At 41.8% G+C, this 18,192-nt stretch overlaps 1 protein-coding gene and 1 pseudogene across 1 annotated transcript in view; one reads left to right on the forward strand and one right to left on the reverse strand.

Moving 5' to 3' along the window:
* Positions 1-18,192, forward strand: part of LOC108287505 (serine/arginine-rich splicing factor SR45) — a 1,472,561-nt gene that overhangs the window by 1,193,525 nt on the left and 260,844 nt on the right. The gene's annotated exons all lie outside the window — the stretch shown is intronic.
* LOC108287507 lies at positions 2,005-2,504 on the reverse strand (annotated as a pseudogene).

Consider the following 18,192-nt stretch of genomic DNA (forward strand, 5'->3'; position numbering starts at 1 on the left):
AAACACATCATCAATTTAGGTAAACACGGCTAAATTGTCTGTTGCAAATGCCTCACCAGTTTGTGCTCCCATCAGCAGCACCCAAAGTGCCTCCTTCACATACCCTTGCCAGCATGGGCCATTATCTTTCTAAGTGTTACCACGTGGAGGAACAAACCAAAGGTCCTCACGTTTTCCTGTGTGTTCTGCTGAATGTTTGTGTTGGTGAGCATCTCTCTTTTTTTTTTTTTGACAGAGTCTTGCTCTGTCACCCAGGCTGGAGTGCAGTGGCACCATCTCAGCTCACTGCAACCTCCGCCTACCAGGTTCAAGCAATTCTCCTGCCTCAGCGTCCCAAGTAGCTGAGATCACAGGTGCCCACCACCACACCTGGCTAATATTCTTTTTTGTATTTTTAGTAGAGATGAGGTTTTACCATGTTGCCCAAGCTGGTCTCAAACTCCTGACCTCAGGTCATCCACCTGCCTCAGCCTCCCAAAGTGCTGGGATTGCAGGCGTGAGCCACCGCGCCCGGTGAGCATCTTATTTTTTAAATTTTCTTGCTGAGAAACTTGTAGTATACAGTGATGATGGTGGAAGTATTTTAGAGGACAGCTCAGAGAGGGGATACCTGTCAGTTTGGGGCAAGGACACCTGGGAAACTTTTGGAGGAAATCAAATGAGAGACAATAGAGTTTATCTGACAGTTGGAGAAGAAGGGATAGATCCTACAGACATTTTAATTTTTGTTGTATTTTATTTTTATAGATTTAGGATGTACAAGTACATATTTTGCACCTGCATGTATTGCGTAGTGCTGACGTCTAAGCTTTTAGTAGACCTATCAATGGAATAGTGAGCACTGTACCCACTATTCAACCCTCTTCTCCCTCCCACCTGTCCATCTTTTGCTATCTCCAGTGGCTATTATCCCATTCTATATGCTACATGTTCTCACTGTTTAGTTCTCAGTTATAACTGGAGACATTTTAGAAGGAAAATGCAAGGGACTGGGTGACCTTGCAGGAAGTCAGGAGGGAGGGATCAGCACTGACAGAGGCTTGTATTTTGGAGTTTGAGTGACTATGCTTTTAACCAGGGAGAATGATGCAGAAGGAGATGAAGGTTTGGGGCTCTTTGCCAAGGTCTTGCCTTGACCTGTTGGATGTCAGCTCTTTTCTTGGGCCATTGAATAGGAGCTGTTCCTCTTGGCTTCTGGCACAGATGAGTTTGCTTCGGTCATGCCTCTGGGGACATGGGGTCCTGTGTGCCAGGCCAGGCGTTGGGCCCTTGTGTGCCTGGGGCTACCACATCTGCTGTTGCTGCCACTGGGTCTGCCCTGTGTCCCGAGGGATTCCAGCAAATGAACTTCATCACATCTTCAGGCATTCACCTGATCAGTTTCTGCATGGGCTGTTTACAGGTCACACGTTTCATACCTGTCTCCCCTGCTGCCCTGCACATTCCACAAGGGCAGAGACCATGTCCGGCTTGTTGACTGTCCTCTGCTAGAAAAAGGCCCTGTAAAGTTTCCCTGTAAAGGGCCGCAGGGGGACAATTTCAGGCCTTTGGGGCTGTGCCATCTCTGTTGCTACTCAACTGCCTTTGTAACCTGAAAGCTGCCTTGATGATATGTAAACAGATGGGTGTGGCTGTGCTCTAATGAAGCTTTATTTTTGGATGCTGAAATTTGAATTTCACATCATTTTCATGTGTCAAAGAATAGTATTCTTGTGATTCTTTTTCCCCAACTATTTAAAATTGCAAGAGCCACTCTTAGCCCGTGAGCCACACAAACACAGGCAGTGGGCCTGTGGTCTGAATTCATAGTTTGTTGACCCCTATCCTAAAGTTTAGCACAGGGCCTGTAATGGTAGTAAATACACGCTTCATAATGTAGAAGTGTTGGCTACAATGACTTCTACATTTCTCTTCAAAGCATCAGTATGTCCATATGTTCAGTTCTTTGTCCTCCATTTTATTTATTTATTTATTTATTTATTTATTTATTTATTTATTTATTTTAGAGTACAGTATTTTTTATTCACTGATAAACTAAAAGCCAATTTCTTGGTATTTCTCATGTATACTTCATTTATTTTATTAATAAGCAAAGCCCTGTAAGGGAAGCCTTTGCCTAGACCTCTGACTCTGATTCATCTTCACCTTGACTAATCTGGAAGTAACAAAGTTCATGTGTCTCCTTGTCAGATGCAACCACTCAAAGCCAATCACAGAGATTGTTCTTAAGGTATTTCTTGGTAAGGTATTTCAAATACCTTTTAGAGAACTGTTTCTCAGAAACAACAGTGATTTTATTCTTGAAGCGTTCAATGCGAACAACATTCCTGAGATTTCGAGTTTTACCATTGACTTTAACCTTCTCCTGTAGAAACTGCCCAACATTTCCAGAATCAAAAATTCCAACTTCTGCTGGATGAGTAAGGTCCAAATTAAACTTCCAGGTGGACTTGTTGGGTTTCTTGTCTTTCTGAGGCGCCATGTTGTGAGTTGGCCGAGTGAGCACAGAGTGTCCTCCATTTTAAAGTTTAACTTCCTCGTCGTTTCAGTCAGCAACCTTCTCCACCAGTTCTAATCGGTAGTTCACATCTGTTCCCCCAGTCCCTTGCTCTGTCCTGACTCATCATGGTCACCGGCTCTAGTCACCTGCTCCAATCACTTGCTTTGATGTAGGCCACCCCTGGCTACCTGCTCTAACCTGCCCATAACCATCCTTCCTGCCAAACTACCCAACCTACCTCTCCAGCTTGTACCCCTGCTCCCTTTAAAATAGCCAATCAGAATTAGTCTAGACTGTGTGGTCTAACCCTAACCAATAGGAGATCAACACAGCAGTAGGGGCAACCTCCATCAGGTGTCAGTACCCCTTTCCCTCCTTGTCCAGGTGTGCTTGCCATTGTTCCATCTGAGAGCCGCACCCTTCTATAGAAGTAAATTACCTTGCTGAGGAAATTTATATTTGAGTGCTACTTCTTTTGTGGCACCAAAAATTTACATATAACAGAAGAAAAGAAAGAAGGTGGATGAGTTGTGTTTTTGTGCTTGCTTTCTGCTGCAGAGTGGGTAAAGAAGCAGTGTGGAGGACTAGTAAGATGGAAAGATTTGGTATCAGTAGGTCTTCATCCTGCTCCTAATGCCTGTTGTGACCTAGAGCCAGTTGTCACAGCCCTTTGAGCCTCAGCTGTCCTATCTGTGTGATGGGACACAGATAGGACACATAGCTTTCTTAAGGGCGGTGAAAATGCTTTCACGGCTGGTCGTGGTGGCTCACGCCTATAATCCCAGCACTTTGGGAGCCTGAGGCAGGCAGATCACCTGAGATTAGGAGTTTGAGACCAGCCCGGCCAACGTGGTGAAACCCCATCTCTACTAAAAATACCAAAAATCAGCCAGGTGTGGTGGCAGTCACCTGTAATCCCAGATACTCAGGAGGCTGAGGCAGGAGAATCACTTGAACCCAGGAAATAGAGGTTGCAGTGAGCCGAGATCATACTACTGCACTGTAGCTTGGGTGACAGAGTGAGACTCTGTCTCGAGAAAAAGAAAATGCTCTTGCTCTTAAGCCCACTGAAAAGTGTTAAGTTATTGCCCAAAGCAGGAGCAGCAGCACAATAGACCACGAAAGCTGTAAATCCTCACAAGCCAGTATTTATGCTGCAGCCCGCCCAGGGCTCAGCTGCAGAGGCAGCGATACCCTAACAGTGAGCAGGAGGATTTGACATCTGGTACCCAAGAAGTTTGTTAAGGTTGCCCAGTCACTTGCTGACACGTGCTAGCAAATTCTCATGCTTTCCCCAAAAGGAGGGTATACTATGGGCTTCGCTCCCACAAAATTTTGGTAAATCTTCCAAGACGATCTGCCTTTCTTCTTGTTAAAGGAAGCATTTGATGGCAGCCTGGATGAAATAGCTATCAAATCTGAGTGACATTATGGCTGTTGTTAAACTAAAGCTGAACCTCTTAAACTTGGCATCAGTTGACTCTCCTCTTTGTCAGAAAACCTGTGCAGGATGCCATGTGGTCTGAGGGACACAAGAGCGTGACTGTGCCTTTTCTGTCCGTGGGGAGTCTGTGCAGGCAGACAGTTCTTTTCCATCTTGCTTTCTTCCTTGGGTCAGGACAAGACCAATTCACTCAACACACCAAGCCTCTTCTAGACAAACAGCACAGGGCCAGGTGTGGTGGCTCATGCCTGTAATACCAGCACTTTGGGAGGCCAAGGTAGGTGAATCATGAGGTCAGGTGTTCGAGACCAGCCTGGCCAACATGATGAAACCCTGTCTCTAATAAAGATACAAAAATTAGCCGGGCGTGGTGGTGAGTGCCTATAATTCCAGCTCTTCAGGAGGCTGAGGCAGGAGAATCACTTGAACTAGGTAGGCAGAGGTTGCAGTGCGCCAAGATCACGCCACTGCACCCCAGGCTGGGTGGCAGAGCAAGACTCCATCTAGCAAAAAAATAAAAATAAAAACAGCACAGCAAACAAGTGGAGTTCAGTGGTTACAATCAAATTTTAAACCAACTGTCAAAGTACAAGCCACTAGTAAGCAGAAGATGGGATCTGTTTTTTGTTTTTTTAAAGCATATTGAATCCTCTATGATATGAGAATTTTAGGGGGAAAAAACAGATTCTTTTTCCCTGCAGTACATTGACTGCTGCTGTCTCTCTCTTTCTACTCTGAAATGTTTCTGTTTCACCGCCATTCATCTCTCTTGATTGGTTTTGCATTTTTTTTCTTCTCAGATGTTGCTAAATTTGCTTGTAAAGTTTTGTTTATTCATCGGTGCTCCGTTGAAAGGTGCTGGATCATTAATCTAACTATTCAAGGTTAACCATGCTTTATGCTGAAATTGCCTTTTTATGGAACAGATTTCAAGGTTTTGCACGAGTTGAGTGCTACCTCATTTTTGACATTTCAGCAATGAATCCTGTTTGAAATGTGATTTGAATCTAATCATCATCTTATTTGTGGAGGAAGATAAAAATAATATACAAATATTGCAGTAAAATTGCATTTTTCCCTGCCCCCCGTTATGTATTTCAGTTCAGCTAGATTCTGCTAGGGTGGAACCCGGCAATGGCATCCCTGCTTTAATTCTGTCTTTCATTTTTTTTCCCTCCCAGAAGGCTTAAACATATTTCCTTTCTACCTAACATAAGTTGTACAGGGCTTCTCAAGAGTGTGCATTGAAGAAATGGAGCTTACACAATTACTTCTACACCTTATTATGGAATCTCAGGGTAAACAGGGCTGACAAGGTCATCTCATTCATCTCCTTAAGCAATTACAGAACTATTTCTTTGAAGGAACAAATGAAGACTCTCTTCTTGTATGAACAAGTTTATAAGTGCCTCCATCTGAGAGTGTGTGGATGTGGCGTTTTAATGAAAGACCAAGCTGTAAGCTTTGCTGTTTTCTCCAGTCCAATATAGCCCATGGTTCCCATATCACTTCATGGAGCTCTTGCTCAGCCCATGACCTGGGAGGTTTCTTTTCTAACCAAAGTGTACCTTTCCCTTAGAAGTAGTCTGCAGGGGCTGGCACCAGGCAGCCTCTCTCAGTAAACTCACACCCAGAGACTGCCCCATTGCTGTGTAAATAAATGATAGCTGTGTCCAAGTGGGTCTCGCTCACCCGATTTCATCTGCACCCCCTTCCTGTTTGCTATCTACAAATTCTCTCTCCCTTTATTAAAGCTTGCTCTTCTAAAGCTTTTCAAAGTCTTATTCACTCTAAAATATTTACAGATTAACCATGTTCCGCCTCAGCATGGTGTCACCGTGGGAAGATGCTATCAGTGTGGACAAGAAAAGCTGTTAAAGCCGGTGGAGCCAAGATTTTTCATATTTAAATAATGGAGATGGGAATGGGCAGTATGCACAGTTAGGGACATGTGGTCTAGGCTCAAACCCTGCCTTTGCCATGTGCCTGTTGTGCCCGTGATATTCTTTAACCTCTTTTGCCTCAGTTTTCCTCATCTTTATTTTTATTTTATTTTTTCAGATAGAGCCTTGCTCTGTCACCCAGGCTGGAGTGCAGTGTTGCCATCTCGCCTCCCTGCTACCTCCGCCTCCCAGGTTCAAGGGATTCTCCTGCCTCAGCCTCCTGAATAGCTGGGATTATAGACATGCACCACCACACTTGGCTAATTTTCGTATTTTTAGTAGAGACAGGATTTCACCATGTTAGCCAGGCTGGTCTCAAACTCCTGACCTCAAGTGACCCACCTGCCTTGGCCTCCCAAAATGCTGGAATTATAGGAAGCTTTTCCTATCTTTAAAATGGACACAGTAACAGACCAACTTTCTAACGCTATTGGGAGAACAGAGCAAGGTAATGCACAGAAAGTGATTAGCACACTGACTCATGTATAACATCTACACATCAAAGTCAGCAAAACGCTAAGCAAATTACTCCCTTGCTGTAAATTATCAGATTCTAGTTCCAGGTGGCTGAAATACTAGTCTGCAGGAAGAATATGCCAATGAGGTCTTTGTATGGGACAGCCTCCCACGTGAGTGTGGGAATTCCATTTAAGAACACATTTCTAAGCTTTGCACTGCTGTCCCGTTCTCATGGTGATAGGTGGTCACACTTACTGCAGCTCCATTTGGGCAGGACATTTTGGCTAGGAACACCAATACCCATAAAGGTCATGTTTGCATTCTTGTGTGAGCCTTTCTTTAACCACTGAGAGTATTTTCTTTGATGACTTACATACCCTTCTTGCTGTGTATTGGCGTGAGTGAGTCTGAGTCCTCCTCCATTTGTTCATCCAACAATTACTGAATAGCTAATTAACCCCAGTGCTGGGGATACAGCAAACATAATTCCTGCACTCACTTTTGGAGCTTATATTTGGTAGAAGAAACAACAGCAACCAATAAATGGACAGATTAAGAAAGCCATCACCGGTGTTAAGATGCTGTGAAAGAAAGCAAGGCATCCCAAAGAGAGAAACCAAGTCCTTTTAGTATCTCCAGTTGCTAAAATAGCACCTGAAACATAGTAGGAGCTCAGTGATTACTCACTGAATAAATGTTTGGGGTAATTGGAATCGTTTAGATGAGGGAATCCGCAAAGATTCTCTTGGGAGCTGGTATCTGAACAGAAATCTAAAGGACTATTTGTGAGATGATTGAGGGGCCAATAGGAGTGGGGGGAAGGGAACTGTGGGGGGTGAGAAAGGCAGAGCGCTGGAATGATAGTGGATTGTTTGAGGAACTGCAGAATAAAGAGTTTCTGTGTTGAAAAGCAAAGAGAAAGGTGTTGGAATAGTCATTGATTGCCCCCAGATGAGGCTCAGGGAGTACCCAGGACCATGACGGGGGACATTGGTTCTGGAGAAGAGCTTGGACTTTAACTGAAGTGGAAGATGAAATGACCAAAGGGTTGGTAAAGTCCAGGTCCATTGGCGACCACTCAGTGAACCTCAAATCCATGCTATTAGGCTTGGTGACCCGGAAGGATGAAGAGCTGGCCTTGAGAATAAGTTCTTGTAAGTTCAACCACTGGCTTTCAGTTACAGTTTCATCACATCACTCACCTCCTGTGAGCATCCACAGCCTTCATTTTCAATGGAGAAAAAAGTTAAGATGCATTTCTTCCCATTGCTATTTTGGAGTCCACTCAGAGCACTCAGCACCTTCTCTTGTTCTCATTGGAATCTTGCTGTCCCATGCAACTTGACTTCTGTTTACACTCCTCGGATTGGTATGTGCAAGTCTTGCTTCTGAGGGAAGAGCTACCCTAGGTATAAAAGGACTTGATTAGGGAAAAAAAAAAACTTTTGAAGAGAGAGGTGTAAAAAAAATAAAGCCATTAGCATCAACTTAAATTCAAGATATTTGGGATGATAAATCTGCTTATGGGCTCATAAAGCGGGCACCAGCTCAAGGTTATGTGAAACAAAGAAAATATCTAGCATTGCTCAGCTGTTTTAGGCTGCCTAATTATATTTTAACCTCATACACTTGGGATTCCGTTTTCCTTTACGTTTGCTTTGAGGGTGTATAGCGGGCACCTGTCACTTCTGCAGCCCAGAATCCATGCCCCTACTTCTCTAAGAATGCCGTTTTCCCCCTGGTGACGGTTCCTCCTCATTCCCAGTTCTGTGACTTCCAGGAGTGCTTCCTCTGTCTCAGTCTACAGGGAGCGAGGGGGTGACTTCCACCTGGCTCTTTGAAGCACTGTGTACCCCAGTCGTTATGATTGTTGAGAGGTGAGCATGTGCACCTATCAGCACCTTTGATGAGTCTGTGGAATTTTTTAAATGTGCTTGAACTTGGGGGTCTGAAGCTGTTCACAGCCACTTTGGCACCATGCGGAGTCTAGGAATGAAACTCACACTCACAGAAAGTGTGAAGGAGAGCAGAACTGAGAGAGAGATGGAGACCAAGACCCAGTGGCGTCATTTAATGGTGATTTAAAACATTTGTTTTTATTTTGACTTATTATTTATTACTTTTGATGAATTTGTCTTTTAGTTGACAAATTGTACGTATTTGTCATGTTGTATACACACACACACACACACGCACACACACACAATGGAATACTACTCAGCCTTAAAAAGAAGGAAATCTGGCTGGGTGTGATATGTCTCACTGGTAATCTCAGCATTTTGGGAGGCTGAGGTGAAGGAACTGCTTGAACCCAGGAGTTTAATGCTGTAGTGAGCTATAACATTATAGCTGCACTGTTGCCTGGGTGACAGAGTGAGACTCTGTCTCAAAAAGAAAAAGAAAAACAAACAAAAAAAAAGAAATTCTGACATTTGTGGCATTATGGATGAACCTGGAGGACATTGGGTTAAATAAAATAAGCCAGGCATAGACATACAAATACATCATCTCAGTTATATGTGGTATCTAAAAAAAGTTTAATTCATAGAAGCAGAGAAAAGAAGACTAGAGTGGCGGTCCCCAGGGGCTGTCCGGTGGAGAGGGAGAGTTCTGGAGATGCTGGATGACTTGGAAGGGACACTTGGAAAGTCCCTGGATCCAGCTAAGCCTTACCCCTTTTATCCCTCCAACTACTGAGCTGCCTAAACCAGTCAATTCCCCTTTTTTAACCTCTTCAGCCAGCTTGGCTGTGCACTTTTGCCAGTTGCAACCAGAAAAATTTGAACTGTGGCAGGGGGTTCTCATCAGTACGTTCAGTTCATGAGGAGATGCATGCCGCAGTGATTCAGAGGGAGAATGGCTTCCTCCTTTCTAGAGCCCATTTTTCTGTTCTGTGGACACTGGCGGGTAAAGGAGACAATAATGAAACCACATGCACAGATACATACAGAACTCTGCAGGGACGGTGCACGCATTCTCAAGACGTCCTGCCCATCACTGGGTTACTCACATATCCTTCATTTCTTTGTGTTTCTTTCAAGACTCTTAAGTCGTGAAACGACATCTTTTATTTTTCTTGATAGTGCTTAAGAAAATGTGGTCATTAAGTTCATCATGATGAAGGCAGGCGCCTGGTTTTTAAAGTATTAGATTTCTTCACGTGCATCCTCTCTGCGGTTTGATTCTCAGAACTCTAAAATGAAGGTTCACTTAGTCTAATTGCTCTTCTAAGAACCCGTGATGTTTGATCTTGGATGCCTGTACCGAAGCTATGGTATGAGGGTGGCGTCCGCACAAACATCTGAAATTGAATGACAAGGGTAAACACGAGATAGGTTTCTCTGGGCGCTGATCAGCAATGACCCTCTGCTCAAAAATTCAGCTCAGGTTATAGCCACCAAACAAATCTTGGGCCAGAGACACTCAGGGACTCGAAGACATGAGGCTGTGCCCAGGAGAAATCTAGCTATGGACTTGTAACGCTCAGTATAAAAATGGATGCTGTCTTGCCAGGGTTTGGGATCACAGGATTGTACCTCTTTGAGCTACTTATGTGTACTGCCATCTGAGTCACCGTCTCAGGATGTCTGGCAGAAATGCGGCAGGGCTCGTGAAATGTCCGGGAGCGGATGACTTGTACGCAGTAAGGAAGTCGAGGCAAAGTGTGTTTGCGCTAAGTTGCTTTTGTTCTGCAGCTCCATCTTCTCACGGCTGTGAACTGACGGATGCCTGAGAGAAGCCCCAGCTGAAAGCCGTGTCTGCACTGTTGTTCTCTAAGTGGATGCTAATCCATTAATTAGAAGGTTTGCAGTTATCCTTGGCACTTTATGTGTGCATACATTAGTGTTTCTATTTATGCACGTGCAACGGATGTATTTACATATCCATAAACCCAAGTCTTTCCACCTACCTCTTAGAGGTGCCATTCTAATTATTTTCTGGTTTAGAGTGGAAAGACAAAATCTGCCCCTCCCAACCCCCAAACTCTGAACTTGGGAGCTGTGGTGATAATACTGAACTGAAAGGCTGTGCAGGTATCTAGTGTTTTACTTTGTGCCAATTGTTTGTTGATGCAAATATTAATTTTTGTAAAAAAAATCTGTTGAATGACCTTAGTGTGCTTGGCACTGTGTTCTTTTCTGAGAATAAAATAGTGAAGAGAAGGTGTCAGCCCTTTTGCAACTTATAATTTAGGGAGGAACTGAAAGAAAACAAGCATGGAGGAACCATATCTGATAGGTTAATTTAAATATGATTTAAATTATGTAAATTAAATAAAATAAACTATGAATTAAAATTAGTTGATGTGACAGTCTATGGCTAGGTGAGTCTCTCAGCTTAGATTATAAACGATGACTTTTAAAAAGAGACCACTCTTAAGCTAAAATCTGTATTATAAGTGGGGAGCACCTATAAATATCGGGGGGGAGTTTGGAGCAGGTGGATCAATTCGTGCAAAGGACCTGGGGTAGGAACAAGTCTGGAGTGGTTTGGGAACCAAGAAAGAGGCAGTCCAGGGTTGTATTTTAGTGAGTGATAGGGAAGGCAGAGTGAGATGAAGCTGAGATGTGAGTGCAAAACTGTCTTGTGGGGCTGGGTTTCTCAACCTCCCCATTACTGACGTTGGAAGCTGGAAAATCCTCTCTGAGGGGGTTGCTGCCCTGTGTATGGTAAGATGTTTAGCAGCCTCACTACCCTCTACTCACTAGACACTAGTCCCTTGCACTCCTCCAGTTGTGACAATAAAAACGTCTCCAGACATTTGCAAAATGTCCCCTCTAAACGTGACAAAATCTCCCTCTGTTGAAAAACAACTGAAATTGGCCTTGCCTGCAAGAAGTGTGAGTTTATTCTAGGATCCATGGGAAGCCACTGAAAGTTTTAAGTAGTGAAGTATCATGATTTGATTTACAGGTTAACAGATGATTCTGTTTGCTGTAGGCAAATAGATTGCAGGAAGGCAATGTGGAAGGGAAAAAAAGTTTATGGTCCTAGAGAGGGGTTACAATTGCCTTGATGGAGGGTGAGAGTCATGGACACAAAGTCCTGTAGGCAGATATGATTTGGATAACGTTGGCAGAATTTATCTGTGGACCAGATGGGTGGGCAGGGAGAGAAGGAGAAGATTAAGTACAATTCTTAGGTTTTTAAATAACAAATACGATACCCCTCCCATCCTCGAAGAGCTGACGCTGAAGCGAGGGAAAACAAGCATATCTATTGCACTCATTACAATGTGCTCTAATAAATGCATGAACAAAATGTTTTGGCAGCACCGACGAAAGAGTGAATAATTCTTTCAGAGAAAGTCAGGGAAGATTGCTCAGAGGCTGTAAAAGCTTTTGAAGAATAAGCAGGATTTTTCTAAGTGGAGAAGGAGCTCAGGTTCCTGGTCTATAATAAGAGGAAACCATAGGAGATAATCCCTCTTCAATAATTCAAACTGCTGTCAAGGAAAATTATGCCCAGAGTGACCCTGTCCTGTGGCCTGGGTGGGAAACTGGGTGAAGGTCCGAAGCTGTTATTTTTAAAAAGACTTTTTTTAAAATTTGTGACCCAACGTAGCCTTTTACTACTTAATTCGAAGTTTTTAAGGTGTTTTGCAAATGTTTTAAGTGGAGGCACTGAGTCTTATTTTGTCTTCATTGAATTTCAAAGAAGCATCTGTAGTAAGAAGAACATTTACAGCGCTTTATTAGATAATTGTTTGTTTCCTGGACGATACAGTACCTTAAATACATCACATCCTATAATTTACTAATAGTAATACAATTTTATGAAGAAATCAAGAGGTAACAAATTCCAGATTATGTATTTCTATCCCTGGAATGATAATTACTGTTTTCATTTGTAGGAGGGATTGTAAGGGAAATAAAATGTAAAGTTAAAGCTAAATGTTATTGTATTCTATGCTTGCTGTAAGGTCAAAATATACAATCCTGATGGAATATGATAATATCCCCTTTGCTCTCCTCCCTGTATGGAGGAATCTTTTCCTGAGACTAATAGACCCTCCTAATGGGATGCAGACCGTGCCTCGGAGTAGATGTTGTTCTATAAATATGTGGGGGCACTCCAGATTGGGACCTTGAGAACTCGATGGTATGCTAAATTCCCTCCTTCCTTCATAGAAATTAAAAAGCATCCCTCAAATTGACAAGAAAATTGGATAATAAATTAATCGTTTACAGTTTAGTAAATATATGCACAATTGAAGTTACACGTCATGGGGCATATTTTTATCAGATGCAACACCAGATGAAGGATAAACCACATGACCCACCCTTTTCTGCCATGAATGAACAATGGACTGAAGTCTTTCATAATTGCTTGTTTCAAGATGCTCACTAAATCAGACAAGGAACTCCTGTCTCCTGTCTTTAGGAGAGGTTGAGCAATAGATTGGGACACTGGAGTAAATGGGGCACTCTTCCATACGTACGCTTTCTTTTAAAATTTGTGTTTGGGAGGCTTTAGCTATGAGTATATTTTGCAGCCAAATGCAGTTTGCTTTTTGACTAATGGAGCTGATGTGAATTTTAGTCTTCCATCTGTAGATGTCGAAATGTCACATTATTTCGTTTTTCTAAATCAAATTAAATGACTCTGAGCATCCAGTCATTAGGGTGTTAAGAAACTCAATCACAACTCTGAGTACAGGGAATGGGGATGAATGGTATTCCTCTCCCAGCATCCTTTGGGGATCTTGGGGGAACTGTTTGGGTAGACGAACAGTTGGCTAATGGTAGATAGACACTTGTGGAGCTTAGGGGTGCTTAGGAAAGGACTGCTGGTCTTTGAGATATTGTGGGCGTTAGGGTGTTAGGATGCTGGTTACTCAAACCTGCGCAGTCAATTTACAAAAAGATCACTTTGCAAATTCTGAGCCATGCATGGAACAAGAAATCTTTCTTTTTCTTTCTTTTTTTTTTTTTTTTGAGACAGAGTCTCACTGTGTCGCTCAGACTGGAGTGCAATGGCGTGACCTCAGCTCACTGCAACCTCCTCCTTCCAGGTTCTAGCAACTCCCCTGCCTCAGCCTCCCGAGTAGCTGGGACTACAGGAGCATGCCACCACACCTGGCTAATTTTTTGTATTTTTTTAAGTAGAGACGTGGTTTCACCGTGTTAGCCAGGATGGTCTCTATCTCCTGATCTGGTGATCAGCCTGCCTCGGCCTCCCTAAGTGCTGGGATTACAGGCATGAGACACCGTGCCCAGCCAAAAAAATCTTTCTTAATATTTGGATGCTCCATGCATTCAAATCTTGAAGAACCAGCAAATGCCCCACACCATTCTCAGTTCCTTTCAATCCTGGAATATCTCCTGTTTCTCAGAATTCACTGCTTCTCCTGACCTCCCTCCACTCATTTCCTTCCATGTTCTCTTACTTTCTCTTTCTTCTTCTTATTATTATCATCCCACATAATCTCTGCTTTCTATGTCTTTAGAAACACAACACTGTCCTCCGTCCAGAGTTTTTTTGTTTGAGGAAAGGAAAGGCTGTGTTTCCCTTACCTCATCATGTTCTCTTAGAGGTCCAGATATTTTGTGGGTGACCAATGAATTCATCATTATGACTGGAACACTGTTGAAAGTAAAAGTGGGATCATTGTAAGGCCGGTGTCAGGAAACCAGCAAAACCAGCCCTGTCCCAAGCAAACTGGGGATGATGAGCTCCCTCCGGAAAGAAGGAAGAAAAAAAGTGGGAGAGGTAGCCTGTTCTGTTTCCAACAAGAATCTTGGAAGGCGGTTTCATTTTGGAAACTGTTTAGAAGGCTGTCCTAAATTGTTACTCCTTATTACCAGCGGCTTAGCATCCTGCAATGCAGACATCCGTGACTGTGCATCTCCACAGCTCCAAACAGGGCATGGGCGTGCCAAGCTTTGTGTTTCCGTCGCCAGCCCTGAACGCGAAAATACAGGATCCTGAGTTCAAGTCGGGATCGGATGTCCGTGTGTTGTTTGACCTTGAGCAATCTGCTTAATTTCATAGTGTTTGTTTGCTCATCTGAAAACAAAAGGGATAATGCTGATCAAGGCATATTGTGGAGATTAATTAGTTTCTGAAGTGCTGAGATCAACAGATGAAAGGCTTTAAGTGGAAATTATTTTGTTTTTAAAGGAATAATCGATGCGTGTGAATAAAAGAGAACTTACTGAACTGAATCGCAGGCACTTGGCTGCTGCTGGGAGTGGGGGGAGAGAGAATATTGCTTTTTGCAAAGAACCTTAAATTCACCCCCAAAAATAGCAGGGGGAAAATTGCTTTTTTTGTGATTCTGAAAGGATGAGAAATTATGCAAAGGAAACGAGCTAGAACAAGAGAAGAATCTATGCAGTTAAGACATATTTCAAAGTAACTTTCCTGGATAAACAACTAGGTATCATATATATATATACTTACACATATATACACATTCAGCCAGTCCTCTGTGATTCGGTCAGTAGCCAAACGCTTGTCTATCAAAACAGCTCAACCAAGATCCCCAAAGAAGCTTAAGGGCCCCTAAGTCCTTGGTGAAAAGATCAGTTTGGGAATGAGACGCTAGCTGTGTACAAATCTCACAACTGCGCATCGCGTGAGACAAGTAGCACTATTGAGTGTGTTACTGTTTAAAACCACTCTCACTCTTGTTACATTTGGTCTTTCCTCCAAGAAGCATTATTATTGCCCTTGACGTACAGATAGAGAAAATGATAATCAGGGAAATTAAATGGCCAGTCTATGGGCATGCGTTTAGCTAAGTGGTCTAGGCAGTATTCTGACCCTGACGTTATGACTCAAAAGACTTTGACCGTTTCAGTGTAACAGAAACATCTACGAGGGATGTGGTGATATCCAGCTGGCATATGAAAATGAACTGTTTTCTAAGGGTGACAGGAAAATCGGAATGAAGACAGGATTTTATTTTTGTCAAAGAGAATAAAAACTTCTGACTGACTATTAAACGAATGCATTTTTATCATAGACATGGTGGAAAGATCCAACAAAGTAGGTTTCACAATTTGCTTAGAGTCTCCTGAGTCAAATGAAAACTCTGTCAAAGCCATGTGATATTTCTTCTTAGTCTTTTATCCATACATTTTAATAATATAGTTATGGTCATGTTATTCCAAATTCTTTTCAAGTATAGTTTTAATGGCCCTGTAACTTTCTACCTTGTGACCACGGCATGGCTGTTTTGACCTTTTCCTCCATTTTTTTGTAGATATTTAAGTTCTTACAATGTTTTTACTTTTATAATTAGGTCTGTAATGAATATTTTTGTGTGGAAAAACATATAATCGTATACCAAGTTATTACCTTACTACAGATTTGCAGAGTTGGGATTATTGCCTTTTGGGAAATAAATATTGTAGTGTTCCTTGTGCGTATATCAAGTTTATATCAATACCATCTGTATGCCAATATATATCAAATTTTATAAATTAAATATGTGCAATTTATTATATACCAAATATATTTCAATAAAGCTGTTTTTAAAAAGGAGAACTAACAGCTTTATTCTTACGGCAGTAACAGACTAGCTTGTTTGGGAATCATCCTGTCATAGATAGCAATTATAAGTTCTAGCTAGGATGGTGAAAAATCACCTTCTGCTTGGTGGTATTTCACAGTAACCATAAGTAGGCAGAAATTGAAGAGGTTTTAGCCCTGGAAAGAGAGAAACTGCAACTTGCTCAAATGAGATGCATTTGGTATTGACCCCCAAAGTACACCCCATTCCATGTGGTGCAAGGAAGATGAGAATCAGGAAAGCTAAAATCCTACTGGGTTTGAGAAGTAAAAGCCAGATGTCCAGAATAGTTAGAAAGTATAAATGAAAGATTTGTAGATAGACTAGGAAGGAAGACGCAGATTTACCTGTAAAATTTGCACAGATGTTGGTGGATCTCTGAAGTGTGTATGTATAAAAGAGTCTCTAGGGGAAGCCTTGAGAAGCCACAGCTGCAAGATTGAAAGAATTGAAGGTATACCATGAAATGCTAAGCAGGCAGAGGATGTAGAATGGGAGTTTGAATCCAGCCAAGTTAACTGCCTGCTGTAACTAATGGCAGCACTCTTCTGAGTAAGTTAACAAAATCCAGCCTCAGTAATAATATATCATCCACAATGTCCCTTTAAATAAAAGTTACTAGATGTGTGAAGAAACAGAAAAACATAACTCATAGTCAGGAGAAGAAGCAGTTTTAACTCTGATGTAAACAAGATGTTGGAATTAACAGATAAGGACTTTGAAACAGGTGGTATAAATCTGAATAGTAATTAAAGAAAAATAGTCATATAAAATGTTAATTTTAGAATTAAAAATAAAGTATTTGGAATGACAGTTTTACTAGATGGGCTAACCAGAATGGAGACAGCACAATGAATCAGTGGATTTAATATAGATTAATACATATTATTCAATTTGAAAAACAGAGTGACTGATTTGATTATGAGCAGAAGACCAGTGATTTATGGGATAATATCAAGTGATATACATCCTGTGGGTACTTGGAGTCCTGGAAAGAGGAAAGAAGATCATGTGTAAATAATGGTTGAAATGTCCTCAAATTTGGTGAAATACATTTAAGAAACTCCAGAAACTTCAAGCAGGCAAAATATAAAGACAAGCACACCTAGTATGATTTTAATTTTCACATCACAGTCACAGTGATGAAAATAAAAGATAAAAACATCTTGAAAGCAATCAGAGTGAAAAAGAGACATTACACACAGGGAACATAACAAAATCAGTGATGGTCCTCTTCTCATCAGAAATAGTGGAAGCAAGAAGCATTATAATGACATCTTTTAATGACTGAAAAGGGAATCTGCCCACCCAGAATTCTATCTTCATAAAACAATCCTTCATAGCAGTTAATAGGAAGACGTATTCAGACAAATGAAAACAGATTCCTGTCGTATAAGAACTGGACCTTTAAAGGAGATCTTCAGAGTGAAAGGAAATGATGCTAAGTGAAACTTAAAGAGAAGAATGAAGAGCAGTCAACATGGTAAATATGTGGATAAAATAAAAGCTTATAATGCTTCTTTGAAAGTACATGTAACTGTTTAAAAAAAGATGACATTGGCTGGGCACAGTGGCCCACTCCTGTAATCTCAGCACTTTGGGAGCCCAAGGCTGGTGGATCACAAGGTCAGGAGTTTGAGACCAGCCTGTCTCTACTAAAAATACAAAAATTAGCCTGGTGTGGTGGCATGCACCTGTAATCCCAGTTACTTGAGGGGCTGAGGCAGGGTATTGCTTGTGAACCTGGGAGGCAGAGGTTGCAGTGAACCAAGATTGTGCCACTACACTCAAGCCTGGGCAATAGAGTGAGACTCCATCACACTCACTCACAAAGAAAGAGAGAGAGAAAGAGAGAGAGAGAGAGAGAAGGAAAAGAAAGATGACATTACTGTTTTTTGGAGTTCATAACATATGTAGATACAAATGCTGAGACTGTTAAGTAAAACTATGCTCTTGAAAATTTCTTAGACTTTACACGAAGTAGCACTGTATTAATGCTAAGTAGACTGTGCCGTGTTAAGAGTACGTATTTAATTCCTAGAGCAGCTACTGAAAATATTATAAAAGTATGTAGTGAGAAAGATAGGGAAGGAACTAAAATGAAATAATACAAATATCAGTTAACCCAAAGCAAGACTGAAAAGGAGGAATAGAAAAACAACAACAGAACAAAAGCAATAATAACAAAAGACAAACAGAAATTAAAGAGCAAATGATAAACCTACGTCCAACTATGTCAATCACTACGTTAAAGGTAAAGGGACCAAACATTCAAATTAGAACACTATCGTCAGTCTGGATTTTTTAAAAGAGCCATCTGTATGCT

The sequence above is a fragment of the Cebus imitator genome, unplaced genomic scaffold (assembly GCF_001604975.1).
Source record: "Cebus imitator isolate Cc_AM_T3 unplaced genomic scaffold, Cebus_imitator-1.0 Scaffold346, whole genome shotgun sequence".
Taxonomy (NCBI): Eukaryota; Metazoa; Chordata; class Mammalia; order Primates; family Cebidae; genus Cebus; species Cebus imitator.